This window comes from Artemia sp. Qi Xiang Cuo, chromosome 16 (genome assembly GCF_049724085.1).
Source record: "Artemia sp. Qi Xiang Cuo chromosome 16, ASM4972408v1, whole genome shotgun sequence".
Taxonomy (NCBI): Eukaryota; Metazoa; Arthropoda; class Branchiopoda; order Anostraca; family Artemiidae; genus Artemia; species Artemia sp. Qi Xiang Cuo.
Window position 1 is genome coordinate 6,250,507 of NC_142809.1, and position 12,355 is coordinate 6,262,861.

Below are 12,355 nucleotides of genomic sequence, written 5' to 3' on the forward strand. Positions count from 1 at the left end.
ATCAAGACACCATAGAATAGTTTTAAAAATAAAGTCTAGACTTCAGAGCAAAGATTGCTCCAAATTATAAATTCAAACTTTATATTACGTCAGATTCATCGCCTAGAGCAACTTTTGGAAAATGACGTCGGAAATATAAGGCAAAACATTATTTTGAAAACCTCCAATTGTTGCATTGGAGTTCAGTAGCACTATGCAAAACCACAAGTCACATTTTGTGCGATTTTTAGTTACTATTTCATCTAAAATTTTACATAAGATTGATTGTTGCGCCTGAAACTTTCTTTGACTGAAATATTGTTACAGTTCGAATTTGAAAGTCGATATTAAAAATGAGAAAGTTTCTTAAGGTCAATTTAAAACTGAGAAGTACCTCCCGAATAATTTCTAAACAGTAAAATCGTCCCAGGTCTCCAACGGGTCTTCGAAAAAATTTAGCCGAAGACGTATAGCAGACCCCTGATCAGGGTTGTCACAACGGTCAGTTCCTAAAGTGCTACAATTGCACAAATTCACGCGCTACACAGCGATTTTCGGTGCTACAGTCAAAAAAGTTTTGCACGCGCCGTTGCTTGCACCGCGACACGCGCATGGTCCGTACTTAGATTAGTTTTTAGGTCAATTTTTTAATCCTTTTCAATGTAGAGGAATAAAAAAGTATCCATAAAAAGTGAAGCTGATCTGAACGCTGAATAAGAAAATGTACGCGCACATGTATATCCCGTAATTAAATTTACTTAGATGATTGTCATGTATAAAAATGTTCTGGCATATATTTTGATGTGAGACACATCATGTAATTACATTTTATATGTCTATAATTTGAATTTGGTTATGTAAGAGAAAAAGTGATACATTCAATATAGCATGTACTACAGTGCATCACATGATGAAATAGTGCTAAAATAGCACTTTCATGCTACAGGTGGCAACCCTGCCCCTGATTTTGAGAGAAAAAATATTTTATAATTGGAAGGTTTTTAAGGCCGGCTGCAGCACTGAATTATCAAATCACTTGAAGATTCAAGCGATATCTTGACCAATAGTTCATAATCACTTCTCTGCCAGAACGCCAGAACATGAGGCGAAACAAGCCCGTTGATTCAAACAAACTTGTCGCGGTTATGACACGGTATGGTGAAACGGTTAAGATAGATCAATATATTGCTCAATTTTGTAATTTAATGCACGATAATCCATAGCTGCAGTGAGCTTAACTACCTTCTTACAATTGTATCTACCACAGTAGACAGAATATACCCAGTAAGCTTATCGCAGATCATTTCTGGTCTTCGTGTACAAAAAGCTCCTCCCACTTATTTCTGTTTCAATGCACTTTGCACTCTGCACTCCTTCCCGCTTGTACTCCTTCCCACTTGTTTCAATGCACTTTGATGGAAACAGACGGAAACAGACTAACCTGCATTCCCGCTAATCTGACTTCGCCTATGTTTATATCTGCAAAAACGTTCTCCGGAGCACTCGCACTCCGGTCCGGGTTTTTATAATGGGTGAGATAGAGAATGATCATACTGCTAATTATATAAACTGTGGTATCTACCAACAAGACTGGCTCATGGATTTATCTTGATGCTATAAAAATATTTATTTGAGTTAGATACTAGTCAACAAAAGAAGATATGTAAGTGTCATTATAAGTTCTAAGGGCCATGATATAGCAATTTGAAATGTTACGGGAACAAATCGGCTGTGATAACTAAAAGCGCGACACACACCATTTCTGTGACTTTTCAGGAGAACAAAACAGGAAAAAAGTTTGTCCATGGCGCATGTCTCTTTTTTATCTACGAATTTTGTTCACGTTCGCAAGTGACGTATGTCTCTTTTATCAAACAGCTCGTGGTAACGAACTGTAAGTAGGGAGCGACTCGGCTCAATGGTAACTGAAACTCTAAAAAAAGGAATTTTAATATCAATGGATACATCAGAAGAATCAGCTTATTATGTTGATCTTAAATATATAAAATTCATCAAGTTTAGTGCTACCAATTAAAAGTTACGAGCCTGAGAAAATATGCCTGATTTTGAAATAGGAGGGAAACGCCCTCTAAAATTATAGGAATCATAATGAAAATCACGCCATCAAATTCATCGCACCAGAAAACCCTCTGTAAAAATTTCAAGCTCATATCAGCAACAATGTGGAATTTTGTTATTTTTGCCGTATGACAGATCACGGATGAGTGTTTTTTTTTTTTTTTTTTTTTTCAGTGATTGTATGGAAATAATGGTCCTAGAATATCGAGAGAGTGGATTCCAACGGAAATTAAAAGCTCTAGTTCCGTTTTTAAGTGACCAAAAATATTGGAGGGCAACTGAGCCCCCTCCCACACCCATTTTTATCCAGAATTATGTGATCAAAATTTTGAGATGGCCATTTTGTTCAGTATAGTTGAAAGATCAAATAATTATGTCTTTAGTTGTAAAATGACCCCAGGGGAAATGTTACACTGCGGGGATTTGACAGAATTACTATACGAAATTCTTTTTAATTGTCTTAAATTTACAATTGTCTTACATCTTTGCCAAATTTTTTATGTGGAGATGTTCCGGGGGCATTATCCAGGGGCTTTTCCGCGTGTTTTGATTTCCGGGAACCAATTTCCACGGAAGGGGCAATTTCTGATTGATCGAGAAACCGATTAGAGATTAAAGTCTTATTGACAGGGGAGGGTGCAATTTACGTAGAATGAAATTTCCACAGAGGAGTTTTCTATGAGGGGGAGGGGTATATTTCATAGAGGATGATTTACCGGCATTATTTGGAAAACAAACAGTAATTATTCCATTTATGAAGGGTTGCCCCCTCCTCAATAACTTGCTCCTTACGCTGAAGTTTGATTGTTTATCCCAATTTTTTAAGAGCGTCTACGAGGCCGTTTAATTAGAATAGGAAGCTCTTTATTAAAAGTGTTAAAGCTTTAGCGTAAGAAGCAAGGTCTTGAGGAAGGGGCAACCCTTCTTATACACAACAAATCTGCCAAAATTAATATGCAAATTTTGTCTTAATTTTTCATGTACGGTGAGCCAAACCTGAACCTGTATTAGTTGAAAACGTTCAGAAGCTAAACTGGAAGTAAGGAGCGACATCAAAACTTAAAACGAACAGAAATTATTCCGTATATGAAAGGGGATGTCCCCTCCTCAATGCCTCGCTATTTATGCTACATTATTTATTGTTTTAAAAAGTAGACTTGTGACAAATAGTCAAAATTTAGCATAAAGAGCGAGGCGTTGAGGAGGGGACAGTCCCTTTCATATACGGAATAATTTCTGTTCGTTTTTAAGTTTTATTGCCGCTCCTTACTTTCAGTTCAAAAAACTTATTTTCTTTATTCAATCTTCGTAAAGACGACACACACAAAACTCATTTTCGACCAAAATGGCATATGTCGCCCTTTTAATTATCACAGCCGTCGGTTGTGAGGTAGGTTAAAAGTGGCGTGTGTCCCTTTTTTTATCTTCGCAACGGTACGAGATTATCACAGCCAAAATGAAAAGGCAAAAACAGAACAAAACAGACAAACCCGATTGACATAAAAATTCATTCGGAAAATGGATATGGAGCAAATGTTAAGAATTGCTCAAGGGAGGAGGAGGAATACTTCAAACGAAGTCCTTTTTTCTATTTCTGATTAAATACCTCAGTTATTGCTTCTTCCCTTTTACCCTTTGTAGCTTCAAAGGCAGATACTCTTTCACAGGCCCTGGCTACATTTTTCAACTAAAATACCGCTAATTTTAGCCTCCAGACATGAGAAAAAAAAATCTATATTTAATGCTTCTTTTAAACGTATCCACCCAATTCTGTTATCCTTACCATCATCAATTCCAAAGAGAGCAAAAAGAGGTAGAACCTGGGTCATTTATTTTTCATCGAAAATATCTCCCGATAGGCAGTTGATCGTTATGTTCATTGGGGGGAAACTGTGGATAGATGAGACAATCTAATTCAAACTTGAACTTTTCCAAGCCATTGTATGCAAAATCCAAGCTGATGGCAAGAAAAAAAAAGAATAATAGTCTCACAGATGGGAAGAATTTTCTAATATTCCTCACAAAAAGTGATGAAAATAGAGCATGAAATCAGGCATATACAAAAGAAGATGAAGCGACAATAAGTATCTATCTGTACTTATTATACTATTATATCTATCGGTACTGTAGTTATTATACAGATTACAAATTACAGAACAGATTACAGAACATAATACATTTGAAATGTTTTCACTTTTTTAACTTCAAAAATCAACTTAAGGATTAAATATCAGTATATGTATATTAAACTGACAATCCACATTCATTTGTTATAGTTTTTTTTTTTTTCATTAAAGTGCATTTTATGGTCTGATCTTCAGAAGGCATGAGGGTTGTCAAGCCCTACTCATGTTAATTTCCGCTCGTTTTCAATTTGAGTTAAGAATACGCTGCTAGTTCCACTTGTTTTGGGTTTCATTAATTTATTGATGATGATTTGGTGTAGTTGTGTGCTTGAAGAATTATTCGAATTCAGTTTTGCTCATTTTTAGCTAAATGGATCTCTTTACTTTTCTTATTTTGTGGAAAAAGTTTTTTGAAATATTAATCAGAAAAAGGTGGAAATAGGGCATGAAATAAGGCAAATTCAAAAGAAGACTAAGCAACGGTAAGTATCTAGCTGGACTAATGTCTAGCAATAGTTGAGACAATTTTGATGTTCAAAATATTTATATGAATACGACTGAGAACGAGGGCAAAATTAAAATCTTAAAGATAAAAAAGAAAATAACATTTGTGTACAATTCTTTTCTTTTTTTACATACTTTCTTGGAAACAGCTCCGGAAATTTTTGTGGAATCTATGAAGGGAATTTACTTCCAACTTATGTTTTTCTAAGCCATTGTATACAAAATCAAAGCTGATGACAAGAAAAAAAAAGAATAATAGTCTCACAGATTGGAAGAATTTTCTGATGTTCATCACAAAAAGGTGATGGAAATAGGGCATGAAATCAGACAAATTCAAAAGAAAATGAAGCAACAGCAAGTATGTAGCTGGACCCTAGCTGGAAGTATCTATGGGCCGTCCCCTCCTCAACACCTCGCTCTTTACGCTAAAGAGTTGTGAGAAAGAGTCAAACTTAAACGTAAAGAGCGAGGCGTTGAGGAGGGGACAGCCCCTTTCATATACGGAATAATTTCTGTTCGTTTTAAGTTTTAATGCCGCTCCTTACTTTCAGTTCAATAAACTTGTTTTTATTTAATTTCTTAACGTTTTTTAATTAATAAAGGTTTCTATTTTGGCTCACCGTACATGAATAATTAAAACGAAAGTTGCATATTAATTTTACATTTTTTTTGGCTAAATAGCTTTTTCGAAATTTTGAGAAAAAAAAGGGGGGGCCTAGTTGCCCTCCAATTTTTTTAATTTCTTAAAAAGAGCACTAAGACTTTTAAATTTATTTACGAACGTTTTTGTTAGAAACAAATATACATAACTTACTTATTAACTTACGTAACGAACTTCAATATTCGTATATTTTTATTACGTATAATAGGGGGTTTACCCCCTAGTCAATACCTCTCTCTTTAGGCTAAAATTCGAATTTTGTTCTCACTCTTTAGGAATAACCCCTTACTCACAAAGGCCGCTTGGTTTGAATAAATAACTCCTAAGAAAGTACTAAAAAAGCTTTTCCTTAAAGAATGAGGTATTGACTAGGGGGCAACCCCCCTCGTTTGCGTAATAATTTCTGTTCGCTTTAAGTTTTGATGTTGCTCCATACTTTCAGTTGAAAAAACTTGTTTTTTTTATTTAATTTTTTATCGTTTTTCAAATAATGCTGGGAAATCCGGCGCTTCCTTCATAACAAGGTCCCCTCCCCCATAAAAACTTCCTCCATAGAAAGATCCTCCCACATAACCCCGACCCCCTTCCCACCACTACCAGAAAACTCCCCTGAAAACGTCTGTATACTTTCCAATAACCAATACTATATGTAAACATTGGGCAAAATTCATAACTTCCAGCCCTTCCCCCGGGGACTGCGGGGATTAAGTAATCCTCAAAGACACAGTTATTATATTTTTCGACCATGCTGAACAATATGACAATCTCAGAATTTTGATCGGGCGACTTGGGGGAAAAAGGGGTGGGGTAGGGGGCCAGGTTGCCCTCCATTTTTGTCACTTAAAAACGGTACTAGAACTTTTAATTTCAATCAAATTGAGCCCTCCTACGATATTCTAGGACCACTGGGTCAATACCATCACCCCTGGGGAAAAAGAACCAAAAAACAAACAAATAAACACGCATCCGTGATCTTTCTTCTGGTAAAAAAATACAAAATTCCACATTTTTGCAGATAGGAGCTTGAAACCTCTATACTAGGGTTCTCTGATACGCTGAATCTGATGGTGTGAAATTTTGTTCAACACTTATTTTCTTTCAGGAACCCAAATCTCAACACGTACACGTAGAGAGGGGGCCTCAGGGCCATTCTCTAAAGTCTCATAGTTTTATATTTTTACAAAATACTTTTGACAATAAGCATTTTTTATTCATTTTTGATGAATTCCCAACACCCAAATAAATTCCTAACCTTATAAAATTATCAAAATACGCTTTTCTTTATATGGATCACTTTAATTTTCAACCATCTACACATTAGCGGCTTAATATTTTTTAACTTGGTATTCGCACAGTATGATACAAAAAGCTATTAATAAGCAAAAGGATTTTTCCTGAAATAGTATATATTTTTCAAATTCAAAATTAAGATCTTTCTTCCCATGCCATTAACCCCCTAATTAAGGGCTTTACCCTGAGAACCTCAGGAAAAAGCAGCCAAGGAACGAGAAATGCCTCATTAGAGTCCTGACGGATTCGACAAAATTAACGAGCCGTTCGTTGAAAGGGATAAAAGGACAGAAAGGAAAACTTTCAAGGAAAATAGTTTTCAAGGAAGGAGAAATTTATTGCCTTTTTCCCGTATGTATGCATAGACTTATGCTTTAATGACTTCCCCTCATCCCCACAGAAAATCCCATTTGAATCTAAAACTAGTCTTAAATAGCTTAAGAGAATTGCAAGAGTGACATTTGAAAAAATTATTTCCAATAATTGGAAATTATTTTTCTAACTTCTTTAGAAAGTGATAAAAATGAAAATCGCAAACAGAAACTACGTAGTCAAGATCAAATTCTAAATGATTGGCTATTTGCCATCTTGGAAAGCAGTGGTGTTAACGGAGTAAAACTGTTAGGAATTTATCCAAAGCCTAAATTAAGCCCAGGAAAGCTCTTTTAAAGTATCTACCTAGACCTCTTCTCTCTCCAAGGCAGTTGACCTTAAATGAACTTTCAAAAGTTTTTGCTCTAAAAGTGGAATTTTCATAAATGATTATAAAGCACAAATTGAAACCCCAGGAAAGTGTTTTGAGACTTAAGTTGAAAACCTTGTTTGTTAAATAAGGCTTTAAAGAATTTGTAAAATGTACTTCAATGGAAGAAAAACTAATATGGCTATAAATCTAACTCAAATTTGAAGTTGTTTTTACAACCTAGAGTCAAAGAAACATACATTCAAACCAAAACTAAAAAGAAACTTTTTTTCCAAGTTAAAACAGTTAAGGCCTGTTTTCTATGCAACCTTTTAAGCCTTAGACACAGGGAAGAAGTAGGGTTAGAACTTGAGAACACCTTCGCATTATCCATCGTCATTGTTATGTCTATAGGCCATCACTGACGTCTTTTTGCAGACCAAGCTATCCACAAATGTTAAATCCCTCGTATCATCCCCTCATCTCCCCTTACATCCCCTCATCTGCTAAAGTTTGTATCTGGAGGATCCTAGCATCCAGAAAAGGCGTGCAACTTTTCGCTCGCTGCAACTGTATTTCCTCATTTTCTTCAGCATCTTCACTATTGTTTTATTTTAATTGCAGGGAATTTAGTTACGACCTTTAGGGAAAACAGGGATGTTTTAAATTTTAATATTCGACTAAAGCCTCTTTTAGTCTTTAAGCAGTCACAGTTATTTTCCTTAAAAAATTGTTCCGTTATTCCCAGGAAAAATACATTTTATATAAAAATTACTTTTATACTGCAAAATATCCTTTTGCAGTACTTTTTTCCAAACAAATGACAAGGTATTCGCAAGATGAATCTAGCAACCCGTAATTAGAATCTTAACATTAAAGTTAAAAAACTAAGATTTTAAAAAAGATTAAAATATATATTTTAGAAATTTTTCATAACTGCTCAGTAAATGTCTCAGAAGTGTGAATCGAAAAAACAATCAAGGAAACTTTTCACACGTTTTCAAAACTTTGTTTTAATTTTGTCTGCCTCATTTTTTTTTTTTTTTTTTTTTTTTTTTTTTTTTTTTTTTACAGGAAACATATGCTACTTCACACATCAAGCAGGTATGAATTTCAAGTTGATTCAAAAAAGCAATAATTAAATAGTCAACCAACTGTCATGGGCTTAGCTAGCGATTTTTCTAGGGAGTGAAGGCAACTATCCAGGGGGGTAGAGGGAAAATTTGATCAGACAGGACAACACCAGCAAAAAAAATTGATCAGATTTTGTTCTTGATCAGATCTATTAATCCGATTTTACTATTCAGAATTCTTTTTAAAACAATCTGAATGGCTAGTTGTGATTAGCTGAGATGGGAAATTTTCAAAACTTACAAGTCTAAATACCCCTTTTAAATCATCTGCTTGTTGTAACATATTCTTGTCTTACATCGCGATCACAGACAACTTCGTACGCAGAACCTTCTGCTTAAGTTGTCTTCTTCTTCTTCTTAGGATTAATATGGCCCTAGCATAACCTTATCATGGGAATCAATTTCCGAGCCCTGCAGTGGTTTGCTGCAACTGATCTCGAGCTCCAGGTCCTAAATTACCAAGCAGAAACCCATCCCAGTGCGCCAACACAGGACAAAAATTTTGCAACCAATAAACTTGGGTTCCGGATTAGTTTAGTTCAAGACAGTGTATTGTCTGACCGAAAGTTTATTTGTAAATAATCTTGACTCAAAAATGTTCGGCCTTTTACTGGTTTATAATTTCCCACGGGAGAAGCAATCAGGTGGAATTTACCTTTACACTCTTTTTACTAGCATGCCAATCAAATTAAACACACTCTTTTTCCAACAAATTACAAACATAGTGGCGAAATTTCACTGCGAATAGGTCTTTTGGCGAAGATTTAAGATGTATAATTCGAGATGAGGGCCTCCTTTTTAACTGAAAGCCTCCACTTTATATACGAGGCCCTTTACAAGCTTACTTAAAGAATTGCAAATACCATTAAAATATTTTATGAGCATTCAAAGTCAGTGTAATCAAGTTTAACTCTGCCTCTATCTAAGAGGTCATATTAGTGGCACAAGAGGTCAAGTATGAAAGGCCCAAGAGGTTATAGTCCAGACTTGAATTATTTATTAAATCCGAACTTTTTATTAAATCCGAATTATTTATTAAATCAGCCACAGGTCTATCAAAAGATAGCATTATAGCCCCAAAGGAAGAATTTCACTTTAAAGAAAGAAATTGGTTATAAAGGGGGTTATACAAAATACCATAGATTCTTTCATAGTATTTTTTCCTTGAAAAGCCGATAGTTCTTGCGAGCTGTATTAATAAAAGAAGTTGACGATATTAGTTTTCATATAGAATTTACTCCCTCAACGCGAATTTATGAAACAGAATAAGGCGGCAGCCAGCCGTTCCAGCATTGTAGATTGCATTCTTTTTCTAAACAATAAAAACTAGAGAAAGGGCTGTAACAATTGCTGGACAGGGGAAACACCGAGCGTGGCATATAAATTTGGTTTGAACAGGGGTAGGGGTGGATTTTCACTTTCTTTCCAGACTCATATTGAATCTTCTAAGTATTTGAATTTCATTACGATTGTGCTAACAGCCTGGCAAGCAAAACCAACTGTAATGGTAGCCAATACACACCTAGGAGAATAAACTAACGCCTCAAACAAAATTTGTTTTCAAAATAACATTTTTATTATTAAGACTAAATGATTTAGATAATAGTTACGCTTCCTAGATCAGCTCGATGGGTTATAGCAGGAGCTATAACCCATTTTGATATTATTTTTTTTTATTATTATTATTAATAACCAAATCACGCATCCACGATAATTTTTGAGGAGTAATCAACCTTCAGGATTCACGTACATCAGCTGGCACGTGCTAAGCATAGCGAGGGTGCCAACCGCGGCGGAGCTGTACGAAGTGAAGCGAAAATGTGTGGCACAAGTGGTGCTTGGAGATTGTACACCAGGTAGCGAAAAGGGGGTGACCCCTCAGTAATTTTAAAGCTTCAGGAGGATGATATCATAGGTAAAACCACCCTCTCCTGAGCCTACCCCGGTTTTACGAATCCACATTGCTTTGACTAGCTTGAAAATCGTTACCCAGAACTGAAATTCAGGAACACGCAAATTTGCGCTTATTACGCACTGAACATTTTTTTGTATGATTATCGAACTTATATGCAGACGTATTTTATGTTCCTTAATCCATGCTATAACGTTGTCGTTTTCTAATAACTTTTTTTTGGGGGGGGGGGGAGGGTAGGGGTTACCAAGTAGTAAACCTTTAAAAAATTCAGTTATGTTTTCTTCCAATGTTAAGACATATACTCTGACACTGAGATTTACATGAAAGATGAGGGATTCGGTCACCAAAACCTTCTCCCACGCCTTCGTTTCTTGGAAAAACACTTACTTTATTTTTCTCCTTTTTCTGAGGTAAAGCAAATCCTCATCCCTATTTCATAGAAATATCACCTTTCTTGGTGATGGAACAAACATATCTAATTACAAGAAATCTATCTTGTTATCTTTCTAATTAGATCTATGAGTAGTCAGGGCAAGAAAAGTGGCAAATTAATACAATTTAAAGAATATTATTCCTTTTTGCTGCCAGACCGGACAAGCTTCATAAGCTAACACCAAGGCGTAGCTGTCAAAGTTCTAAAGCCAAACTGACCTACCATGACAAGACAAACAGAGAAACATGAAAAAAAAATAACAGGTGTAATGCCAGTAGCAAGAAAAGTAAAGAAAACAATTCCGACGAGTATTTCGCCTGTACAGACCATGTTTGAACAGACTCTTAACAAGGGGAAATCCAGGTGCGTTTAAAGCAGCGGACGCGTGGCTTAGTAAAACAGGTGGCTTAAGAAAAAAACATAGAAAATGTGCTCGCAATTCATAGAGTATCATTGTCACTGTGCTCATATCCTACATCAACCTATTGTCAATGTGCTTGGAGCTTACAGAAGCTGTCGCATTTTGTTGTCAGAAGTACCACTTTGTGTATCTCCCCGGAATTAATCCTCACCTTTCTACTCACATCAGTGTTTTCAATGAGGGGATACAAATAAATATCCTGGTGATAGCCAGTGTAAAAATAAAACCCAAAGCTGAGAAGCGAGAAGCTAGCGCCGCAGTACATAAACAATTTGACACCGCTACGTTGAAAGATCTTGACGTTCGCATAATTTTCTGCATATCACTATAGAATAGCTTTAAAGCGTTAAACCTGCTCATCGAAACCTGCTCAACGAAGCTGATTACTCCGACGTTGAAAAATGTGGACCTGCACCTCCTAGACCTCAGTTTGCCCACCCTCCCCCGACCCCAGTTTGCCCCCCCACCCAGCTGAAATTTGGTTTCTTCCAAAATCTTGTCAAAACTAAGATAAACCTGCATAATTAAAGCATCAACAGAAACAGATCAGTTTTTTTTAGTACATATTCACCTTTATAGTACTGTACGGTACCTTTGTAGTAGTAAATAGTACCTTTATGGTACCAAATGGATTATTTTTCAGTTTTTACTGTCATTTTCAATTGATTTGGGAAAATTGGCTTCAACTTCACCTCCCCCTCCCCCCCCCCCATGTTTTTGACGAAATTCAGCCACTGCCAGCCCCTCGAAATCCTGAGTCTGTAACTTGACGATGCGAAGGCCAAACTTGGATTCAAGAAAAGAAAGAAAGAAGACTCGATGGATTGCACCTGGAAATGCATTAGTAAACGCATGGAGACTCGGACACTTCCTGAATACGTCAAGCCCTGAACAAAAAGCCCAGTTAGATCTCCGTTATACAGAAGAGGATAAGGCAGTGAAAAGAAGGGGTAGGAATGACAGAAGAATTGTAATCGAGGAAGAAGCAGAAGCAATTGTAATCGCTTCCAGAAGAAGCTGCTGAGAAAGGAGACTTGAAAGTAGTCTATCGCCTAACAAACGAGATAGTTGAATATAAAACAAATAACTAATCCCTTGTAAAAGAAGAAAATGGTGACACAATTTCGGATCT

General features: G+C 36.0%; 1 protein-coding gene across 3 annotated transcripts in view; it reads right to left on the minus strand.

The window, feature by feature from the left end:
* Positions 1-12,355, minus strand: part of TfIIB (transcription factor IIB) — a 133,979-nt gene that overhangs the window by 15,834 nt on the left and 105,790 nt on the right. The gene's annotated exons all lie outside the window — the stretch shown is intronic.